Here is a 10246-nt window from a genome sequence, read left to right as displayed (position 1 = left end):
AAAACTACTGCACAACTTGCAGCTGCCATAGCAAGTCGATTTAAGTATCTAGAACTTTAACGGCACAACTACAAAGGGTCTTTGCAAAGTTGTTGCTCTCCCAAATACCACTGAACGTTGCATGTTCTCTACACTACCTTCCCGCCACACCTAGTCACAGAAATGGTTTGCCAAAGAGTGAACACCAACGTAATTTCTGTACCATTACATCCAACACTACAGTACCATGCTTGTAATGTCAAGTATCTCATCTTGTAGTCCTCAGAAAGTTGAGCTATCACCCTACTAACTCCTATATCTGCCAACGGACTGAATCTTATTTACAACTGTCGACCTCTCATCTAGACTGCCGCGCCATTGTACTGGCCCCTGCACACCTTCAGAGGAAGATTTGAACAATTTATGGTTAGACTACTCCCCAAAGGGATTCAAAGCAGACCGCCTTGTAAACTACTATTGCTCATTTTCCATTCAGAAAGCCCTCTGACAATCACCTACCACTTCGAAGCCATCAACTGGGTTCTCCCCAGGCAAAATACAGATTTAAAACTACAATTAGCAAAAAGGTGTGCATGCATGTTTTAACAAGTTCTGTGCAGCCATATGGGAAGCCTATAGACCAGCACGGGGGCTGTGCATTACATATTCACTATAAAACCAGAATCAGGGGCAAACCAGTTACTAAGAGGCCTCGCTTAGCATATGAAGCACTAGAAATAAGTGAATGCAATACGAGTTTACAAAGCTCCAATTTAAACACTTTAATGTTCACAAAGAAGGTTCAGGAGAACAGCAAAATTTAGGTTGTCATTTCCAACTGGCGGTCTTCAAGGGACTTCACACCTGGCTTTGCAATCAAAGTCTCCTAGAATAAAAAAGAAGCATAGATCTGAATTAATTACCACAAGATACAACATATATGTTTCCTGCACTCTTCCAGTTTGAGCATCAGAGAACACCGTCAGTCACAGAATATTCAGACTGGGGCGGTATCAGGTTCATCATTTACTCAGATGCACATTGTGTACTCGAGAACGTCTCACCTGGCAGGGCCCTGGGCAGCATCAAGCACGAGGATCAGTCAGAGGTTGACAGACCTGGGCAGAGAGAAGGGTACACGTTTTAAATACAAAGGTAATGGGGCAGTTACCTGGTCATGCTTACCATGCCTCCACCCTCACCCGCCGACAGTATCGCAATACATCACCCAGTTTTTAAACCACAAGAGCAAAGTGGGCTGCAAATTCCAGGAGTAAAAGGAGCATTTTATGTGGGACGTTAATGAACAGGGAGAAGTGGTTTGAAAACGTGTGCAATTGTCCTGGCTTAGTGTTTAGCTGAAAACAGCTGTTAGGGGTGAAGGAGGCGGATTTACTGAAAACCTGGATCCTTTGGCCTCAGTGGGGAGGTTATCCAGTCACTGGGTCTGGTGTGAGTTTAGGGCAGAGAACAGGCCGAGCACAATCTCTTTAGTAGACACTAAAATTTACTAATTGCCTACAAAACATTCGGTAAAAGGGGAGAGGCAGGGGAGTTCTTGAAACGCCACCAGTTTGGGATTACTTAGAAAGCCAGCGGTCATAAATCCAGCTTAGCAGTGGTAGAGTACAAGAAAGGGACCTGCTGAACGTGGCTGTTGTGGCAGGTGGGACTACATCTCCGGCATTCCTGGGGGAAGCTGCAGTTAAAAGCAGGGCTTCAAGTGCAGTACTAGGCGGGGCCATCCTCTTGGCCAGATTTCCTCGGAGAACGAGATTCAAATTGCTCCATCCATCACTAACTCACCACCATTATGGAAGTGAATATATAACCAAATTTGGAGGAATGAATAGCCCTAGTTCAGCAGCAATCCCTGTATTGTCACTGGCATTGCCAATTAGTACTATTGGGGAAAGAGTGAAATCAATCCAGGAGGGTGCACTACCAGGTCACTGCTTGAATAGCCCCAGGCTGTAGTCAATTGAATCTGGTGCAGCAGACAAACCCAAGAAAAGGACGCCATGTTAAATCTACCAAAGATAAGCAAAAAATTTAAGACACCGATAACCCCCCTGCTTGCCCTCCCTATTTTGTGGCAATCAGGTGTGCCTCTACTCTGCAGGTCTAAGTAGTTCATGGATTCATAAGAAATTCTGGGTGGAGTGTTGACTTGCATGAGATCCTTCCCTAAGTTGGGCACTACTCAGATCAGACTGCAAAGGTTAGTTTTAAATACATTGACAAAAGAACAGGGTCAGAGTTTCAAACAGTCCAGCACCAGACGTCACTAATTAGTAACCCTATTAGATTAGCATGGAGTCTCGGTGCAGTAGGTCTGTGAGTCTGTGATGTGACCCACATACATCCCAAAACGGTGGTTAAAATCCACCATTATCCAGAACTAGAAATTAACCCTGCACCCGAGAGGTGTTTATTTATATAACTACCATAGTACAACTTATTCTAACAAACACAATATGTGAAAAGATGAATAACTTCCCAGACTTGAATATCAGTCATCTTGATTGTAGGTATAGAAAATTGTAAATCTCTTGTTTCGTTATTTTTAAAAATCACCACACAATTGCTTTGCCAACGCGTTTCATCCCTCTTGGGACTTCTTCAGGCTAGTATTGGTCTTTGTCAACGTTAATAACGTTATTCCTCTTAAAGTAGCAGAGGGTCGATATCAAGAAACATCATAATTTTATTAGTCACAGCCGGCAATCTGTCCTCATTAAGCAACATCATTTGAAAGGAATGAGATTGCTGGCTGTGACTTCTGAGAGAGACCCCGGACGAAGAGACACAAGGGCTCGAAATGAACTTTGTTTTTAACGTGTCACTGCGAAATGCCATAATGGGCACTCAGGAGACACGAAAAAATGAAATTATGAAATAAAGCATGAAGGTGGAACTACGCTGTCTCAGGGACTGATTTTGCGACTGGACGATCTACTTTTGCCTGAAAAAGAAACAAAGTAACTAGCTGTACGGACCCATTATGGGTAATCCGAGGAGAATCTCTTTCGCATAATAGAGAGCACATAAGAGACGCCTGGTCATTTATTTAGGACTTTTGAAACGCAATAAAGTGATCTTATTAATGAAATTCTCCTTAAAGCTACTTAAAAAAACACAAGGATTGGTTTGTGAAGTTGCAACGGGAGGGGACGAGCCATGTAGGGCCAGTTACACGAGAAAGACCAATAAAAGCAAGAATTTCAGAATGCCACAGGAAACCACCAATAGCAAATGAAAGGGTGTGCCAAAAGCCCACAGAAGATACAAGTTTTGCGGAACAGCACATACTGTCTAGGCTCGATCCAAGATAATTACGGTTAGAAGGGGGAGGGGGGGGGGTGTTCACCTGCATTGAAATACCTGGGCAGACTAACATCAGCTCTAATCTAATTTGGCTTCCGCGTGTTGTGGGCATGGTGCAGTGTATTAAACCTTCACTGCCAGTTGAGAAATACGTTTAAGATGGTCAATGACTGCTTGAATCTTTCACATCATTTAAGCTGAACCTAGATTTAAAGGTTAGCTTCTGAAAATCATTTGATAGTCATGGGTACCCCCAAAAAAACGCCAATTCCAGGACACATGTAGTTTAAGAGGGTTACTATTTTTAGAGTAGACCCTTAACTATTTGTCTGAAGGGCAAACTTTCACATTCTACTATGTAAAAACTGAGCATTGACACTTGATGCCAATAGTGGGAGCACTCAAAAACCTGATCACTTCTACATGTCTGGGGCCTCACACCTAATTGTGTAGCCCACGAGGTTTGAATTGACAAGGTTCATGTTCATTGGCGTAAATATTTTCACAACTAGGCTCTACAGTAAAGCCGCTGTTCTGAACTATATCAGAAGCGCTTCGATTAGGTGCAAATGTGCCAACTGACTGGCATGTACAATTGGCCTCATCAAGTTCTCATTTTATGACGGTTTTATTTTAAGCTAAACCCGTCGACATGGACTTGGGTGTGAACTGTTTCAGGGGTACAAACAGGGGTCGCGCGGCATTGCTGTGGAGCCAAGGTGGTGAGTGAAGCTTAGAAATACAAAGAAGAGAGAGCAATCAAGTGATCTGGTAATGGCAATTTAGAAGCACAGCTTTAAGAGCCAGCCTCCCTCCCCAAAGATAAGGCACGGGGATTTTAAGTCACTTGCCCTAGTCCACATCTGGACCTCCGTGCCAATCGAGGCAGGTAGCCGCTTACCTATTACAGTTGTCGCCCTTTCAAACAGAAGTTCTTTCAAGTCCGGTTACGACATAGGAGTTGAGGATTTTCTAAACACTGTAAGAAACAGGAGAAGGAGTTACAACCCACATCTCACGGTTGCAGTAGAGAACAGTACGCGGATTTAGCTTCAGAAAATACCCATCAGTCACAGAAATCAGACTGGGGCGGTAATGGGTTCATCACAAAGCTCACGGACAGGAAAATAAAGGGCTGCCCGCTGTCCAGCACCTCAAAAGCCACCCAACGCTTTGATCCGACTAGTATCCCTACATCAGAACATGTGCCTTACCTTTGCTCCTTACGAGTCAGGGCGCTGCATCCCTGGGGTGAATCCTGCAGCAAAAAGCCTCAGTAAATAAATTTAGCAAGTCAACGAGACCCTACTTCACCCAGACAACGACCCCCCCGCCCCCAAACACCAATTTGCAGTCTTGTTCCCGTCTCAGTGGCCATGTACCACACCAAAGTCTAAAGTACTTCACAAATAACCCAGTTGGCCACGTCATTAACACCACATGCTAGCTAAAGCCGAATTTGACAGCTGAACCAAGTCTGTCAGACTGTTCCATCTGGAACAAGTGGTCCTCTTCTCACACCTGCGGTGCCAGTGGGTTCACCTTTGCAGGTTCTGGCACCAGACAGATAGTAAGACGTGTGAAGATTTAATCATCTCGACTGGTCCCCGCATACATGCAAGGCTACGCACCACACCTTTAGTAAATCGAGATTGAAGACGCTCACCTAAGAAAGTCACCGGGAGAGGCTGCGCCTGTAGAGCAAAGTAAAGACTTTGCTAACAATCCTTCAAATGGGAAAGGCGAGGCAGGGAGCAGGGTCCCATCTAGTCAGGATAGCGACGAGTGTTATCACAGCCAAGGCTCAAGGTATAGTGGTTACAAGTTCATCATTCCAGATGGGACTGCAGGCACCTGAGAAAGGGCAGCATTCAGAGTGAAGCCACGAGGCAGGTTAAATAACTCGGGGGGTGGGGAGGATGCGAGCTCGAGAATCCAATACATTTACCTGCAAAGCATCTCATCCCCGACTAGGATCAGGATACCGCTTCAATCTAGAAGACAAAAAACAGGCACATTCAAACACTGCCCCTTTAACTCGTCACCTGCATCACCCAGAAGGGCACAATACTCCCAGAACCCCACCCACAGCTGTCAGAAAAACAAGGTCTCATCAGAATTTCAGACGAACGAGATTCCATGAGTAAATCATCATATCAGTGCACACCCACAGAGCGCCCCCAGAATACAACTTACCCTGTGAGACTGCAAGACGTCCGTCAGCCGTGGAGACCTGTCGGGAAAGCAATGTGCATGGTGAGTACTGCACAGACAGAGCAAGAACTGGTCCCAGCCCCTCCGCGTTGTCTCAGTTGTTCGGTACGTTTCACAATGAATCCAAGTGAGCTAGTGTACTCATCACCGACAGCGCTTGGGAATGTAACCTGCATGAGAGCAGTGCTCATCTGAGCTAGCAAGGCCCCCTGAGGGGTGCTACCATATCCCTACTCCTTCCCTGTGGAAGGCTGGGCCCCAAAATAAGAATGCTTTCTTAACCGAGAAGGCACAAGCACCACGCGCTAGTGGCACAAATATCACAATTACCAAGAGGGGCGGCAATACCGGCCCCTACCACCCTTTCTTGAACCCAACCCAGCTAAAGAGATGCAGACCCTTCCAGACACTCCTAGAGCTGGAGTAATCCATACCTTGAAAGGAGTCCACCTCAGCATCAGTACAGCCACCTAGAAAGTAAAGACTGCGTCAGTCTCGGACACTCACTAAGTGAACAATAGAAAAGATGAGGGCAGTCAGATCAGGGCTTTGGTGACTTAGATGCCATAAGACCGAAGTCGTCCAGCTAGTAATGGGTTAACCCATATCATCCTCTCAGACTACCGCAGCCAGCCTAGAAGTAATTTTAGAACGTAGTTTACTTGCCATGCTTGCTCCCTGGCGAGTCACGACGGATCTGAAAGAAAGACGCGCAGGTATAAGAGCAGGTGGTAGAGTCACCATCACATGCACCCTCGCCGCTTTGCCACCATCAGAACTCCACCACGCTATGAGTGTTCTTCACAGAGTTTGACGAACGAGACTTAAAACATCATGTGGAGGTAAAGAAATATCAAAAGCCTGTCCTCCCATCCCGACAGTCTAGCACATACCTGCGAGTGTCCATTCATGGAGCATCACCCTGGGGAGAAAAAAAAGCGTTAGTCGTGTGACCATTACCAGCCACTAAGCATACAAGTGGTTCTCTTGCCCATGACAAGTTTCTGGGCATCGCCCGCCCTTTCATTATTCTGTTCAGATTAAAGATGGCATCACCAGACAGTCAGCCATATGCTTGTCTATAGAATTCATCACGGAACAGAAAAACCCTTGTAGCGAGTGCATTAAAAGCACAGAAGAATTCATTCTAAGCTACTGGTTTGACGTCATAATTTGAAGTCAGTAACTGATTATACAGCAAGTCAAACCGGACTAAAATAGAAAATAACTCGGTTCCATGTACGAAAAAGATCCCATTGAATAAATGTGCTGCAGAACCTGCCAAATTCTACGAATGGTGCTAAAGAGTGTTGAGCAGTTACCTTTAATATTATTCCTCATCTGCAGAGGCCAGAGTATTCCAAACAACTCTAAAATGGTCAAAAACAATGTTGAGTTCACCAACGCTGCTCAAACCTCGGCACGTCGATGAAGACGCTTGACATAATTAGTTTGCTCCCTTGAGCGCCAGATGGTAAACCTTGTTAAAGCTAGTAGCTAAACAGCGTGGGGAACCCAATAGTACTTATTTTACTACAAGTGCGCCCACACCCACCCTAAAATTCTTTTTTTAGCACCTGCGCAACCACAAAGCATGAACACCCATGACATGAAGATAGACACTTACCTGGAGTTAGCAGCGTTGTGTATCGCTCTTTGAAGCATGAACGCGAGACCTGAAAACGAAAATGGATGCATTAGTTTCTTCGACACAACTAGTCCTACTCCTAAGCAGGGCAACTAGCTCAGCGCTAGGATTCAACACAAAAGGTCACTTAGGTGTTCGATACACATCGCTCAAGGCACTTTAAACTACCGAGTGACTTATTACTACGTTCTAGGGGGTTAGTCGTGAGCATTACTAACCACTAAGCATCCAAGTGGTCTCTTGCCCATGACAAGGGTTTCTGGGCATCGCCCGCCCTTTCATTCTGTTCTCAGATTAAAGAAGGCATCACCACACAGTCAGCCATATGCTTGTCTATAGAATTCATCACGGAACAGAATCCTTGTAGCGAGTGCTTTAAGTTGAACTCTGGGCTACTGGTTTGGCGTCATAATTTTAAATCAGTTAATTACAGAACGTAAAACTGAGCTAAGAAATGGCACATGACTGGGTCCGATACGCTACTCTCCTCGGTGCCATGTGTGAAAAAGATACACATTGAGTGAACTTACAGCGGAACCTGCCAAATTCTACGAGGAGCTAAAAATAGTGGAGTGCAGTTATGCTATTCCTCGTCTGCAGGAGACAGCTCTAAAATGGTCAAACGTAACGTTGCCTTTGCGCCACGCGGCTCAAACCTCGGCACGTTGTTTAAGACGCTTGACAAAGTAGTTTACTCCCTCGTGCGCCAGATGGTAATAAAACTTCACGCTAATTGCTCGTAAGTGTGGGGAACCCAAAGGTACTCGTGTGCCACGAGCACACACCTTACGAGACACATGATTAACACCTGCGCAGCCACACAGCCCATCATGAAATCAAGGGACGCAAAATTACCTGGAGAGTCAGCACCGTGGTGTATCGGACTTTGCAGCACGAACGGCCTGAGAGCAAAAATGGATGCATTAGAGTTTCTCAGACACAACTTGTCCTAATCACATGCAGGGCAACTAGCTCAGAGTTAGGATACATCACAAAAGGTCAGCTATGTGCTTGTTAAACATCATCGCACTTTAAACTACCGAGTTTTTGGTTACTACATTTAGGCCCAAACCGTAAATTGCTTGCAGCTGAACATACCTGGTTGTAGCCGTTTCGACAGGCGGCAAGTCATTCTAGGAGGGAAAAAAATCCAAGGTTAGATGTGCTGGAAGCAGGTAAATCACCTCGCACATGTCGTTATGCTATGCTGCTCAGGATCTGGTAAAGAAGTCTCCACCAACAGTCAGAAAGAGAGAGTTCGGTTATCATCGTCGCAGCATTGCATGCCCCCCTCCCCACAAAAAAAATAAAAATAAGCAAGACTACGTAGATCGACGCCTGCGGTGAATGGGCCGCAGTCAACTATGAAAAGCTGGCTTCAAGACTAGTTAGTCATCTTAATCGTATTATAACTGCATTTATATCGCGCTTACTACACCCAACGAGGCGTAGAATGACCCTAGGTAGTTTGTCTAATTTATAATTGGACCATTAATGGCGGTACTGCCGAGTGGATAATTCGTGGAAGAGACCCTCGCATCGATGTTGGTTTTCTTATGAACTAACTTCAGTGTGAAAATACTACTTAATGATGGGGGGGGGGGGGGGGGGGGTAAAATGAGCCGTAGTGTCATTAAAAAAATAATAAAAGTTATGTTAATGATTCGGAGGCAGTCCTTAACCTTAGAACATGCCCTACGAGCCGTGATGTCTATTTGATGACAAAGACCAATGCAAGTATAATATTAAGTTTATCCAAGTTACTCATAAAACCTTGTATTTTATTTCACTGCCTCAAAGAAAATTGTTTACGCCTAATGAAGCTGCAACTTTTGGCCATACACCAACAACATTTAGCCTGCAAGTTACAAGGAAACTTTAAGAAACCAGCAGATTCGAATGTACTCACCCGACTGTCAGTAAGGTCCAGAAGCATATCGTCAAACTACAAAATAAAGAAGTCAATATTAAAACGAGATACCTGCAGCACGAGTGTAAAACAAGGGTGGGAGAGGGGGCAGTACAGATAAAGCTACTAGTTAAAGTAACATTTAATATAAAGTGGCGCTAGTCTCATACGAGGCGTATACGTCTTACTCAGAGAAACACTTCCACACGGACATTCAGAACAGGTCTGTGAAAAGTTTCATCATAGGAAGACTGCGCAGAGGGCCATCGCCCACGTGGTCGAGCTAAGTTCCAGGGGTGGGAGTTCGCTCACACTCGGCCCCTTCATATTTTATTGAAGGGTCGGTAGGTGTAAGGTATCTAGCGAGACATTCGGAACAGATAGATATTCTTCACTGTGCTGCTAACACCGCATTATGCGTGCTCATACCAGCGAAGACCGCAAATGCCGGAGCAGCATAGGTTAACGATTGCAACAACAACAACAACAAAAACACACGTTCTTAAGCTGCACTGACGGCCACGTCGCAGAACTTGCGTAAAAACGCTCGGCGAAGCGTGCAGACACCGGATCGCGTAACACCGCCCACTGTGAAGGAGACTGTACGCACCCATCAACACAAACGCCACTGGTGATAAAATAGATAGCTTCGACACAAAACCCGGACAGGGACGAGAGTGTGAGAAGCCTTTAACGAAGCAGCCAACCTGCGATAGACACGGGGGGCGGGGTCCACGACCATTAAAGAACAGCTTACCTCACTAACGCAGAGCTGCAAAGAAGGCTGAGTAAATGGCGACCTGCCGTTATATAGCCCAGTGCAGGGCATGCTGGGAATGATGTCCTTTTTAATGGGCGTGTCACGAAAGAAGAGAGGGAGTTTCAAAATAAAAGTGTATTTTTAGAGGCACGTGACTCTGTCAGGGGAAATAAGTAAATGAAGGTAAATACTGATTTAACAAGCATTGGCCGCACGCGCGCCTCGCGCTTGAAGTTTAAAAAAAAAAGAAAAACAAGCCCGGCGGAGTGTGGCGCGCGCGCACGCTTGGGGGCGGGGGAGCGGACCCTTTGAAGTGCTCCCAAAAGGCGGATTGCATGGCGACACGATGCGCGTGATTGTGCGCGTGCTAGCTGTTGCGTCGTGGTAAGGGAATGATTAGCAGCCGCTG

General features: G+C 45.6%; 1 long non-coding RNA gene and 6 other non-coding genes across 7 annotated transcripts; all 7 read right to left on the bottom strand.

The window, feature by feature from the left end:
* Nucleotides 1–942: 942 nt before the first annotated feature.
* Nucleotides 943–1012, bottom strand: LOC146865850 (small nucleolar RNA SNORD31). The gene has a single exon (XR_014977539.1). It is a non-coding gene; the product is annotated as a small nucleolar RNA SNORD31 (small nucleolar RNA).
* A 3341-nt stretch (nt 1013–4353) lies between these two features.
* On the bottom strand, nt 4354–4421 carry LOC146865849 (small nucleolar RNA SNORD31). The gene has a single exon (XR_014977538.1). It is a non-coding gene; the product is annotated as a small nucleolar RNA SNORD31 (small nucleolar RNA).
* Nucleotides 4422–4781: 360 nt separating this feature from the next.
* On the bottom strand, nt 4782–4906 carry LOC146865848 (small nucleolar RNA SNORD22). The gene has a single exon (XR_014977546.1). It is a non-coding gene; the product is annotated as a small nucleolar RNA SNORD22 (small nucleolar RNA).
* A 122-nt stretch (nt 4907–5028) lies between these two features.
* Nucleotides 5029–9896, bottom strand: LOC146865844 (uncharacterized). Its single transcript, XR_014976703.1, has 11 exons — nt 9835–9896; nt 9078–9113; nt 8267–8301; nt 8024–8070; nt 7148–7196; nt 6414–6442; nt 6187–6217; nt 5955–5990; nt 5503–5539; nt 5255–5300; nt 5029–5160 (listed from the first exon to the last, which is right to left on the bottom strand). It is a non-coding gene; the product is annotated as an uncharacterized LOC146865844 (long non-coding RNA).
* Nucleotides 5396–5465, bottom strand: LOC146865847 (small nucleolar RNA SNORD30). The gene has a single exon (XR_014977547.1). It is a non-coding gene; the product is annotated as a small nucleolar RNA SNORD30 (small nucleolar RNA).
* LOC146865846 (small nucleolar RNA SNORD27) lies at nt 7454–7522 on the bottom strand. Its single transcript, XR_014977545.1, has one exon. It is a non-coding gene; the product is annotated as a small nucleolar RNA SNORD27 (small nucleolar RNA).
* LOC146865845 (small nucleolar RNA SNORD26) lies at nt 8375–8445 on the bottom strand. Its single transcript, XR_014977548.1, has one exon. It is a non-coding gene; the product is annotated as a small nucleolar RNA SNORD26 (small nucleolar RNA).
* Nucleotides 9897–10246: the final 350 nt, after the last annotated feature.

The sequence above is a fragment of the Triturus cristatus genome, chromosome 2_1 (genome assembly GCF_964204655.1).
Source record: "Triturus cristatus chromosome 2_1, aTriCri1.1, whole genome shotgun sequence".
Lineage (NCBI taxonomy): Eukaryota > Metazoa > Chordata > Amphibia > Caudata > Salamandridae > Triturus > Triturus cristatus.
The sequence above is the reverse complement of the archived record's forward strand: the minus strand, read 5'-3'. Positions and strand labels throughout refer to the sequence as shown.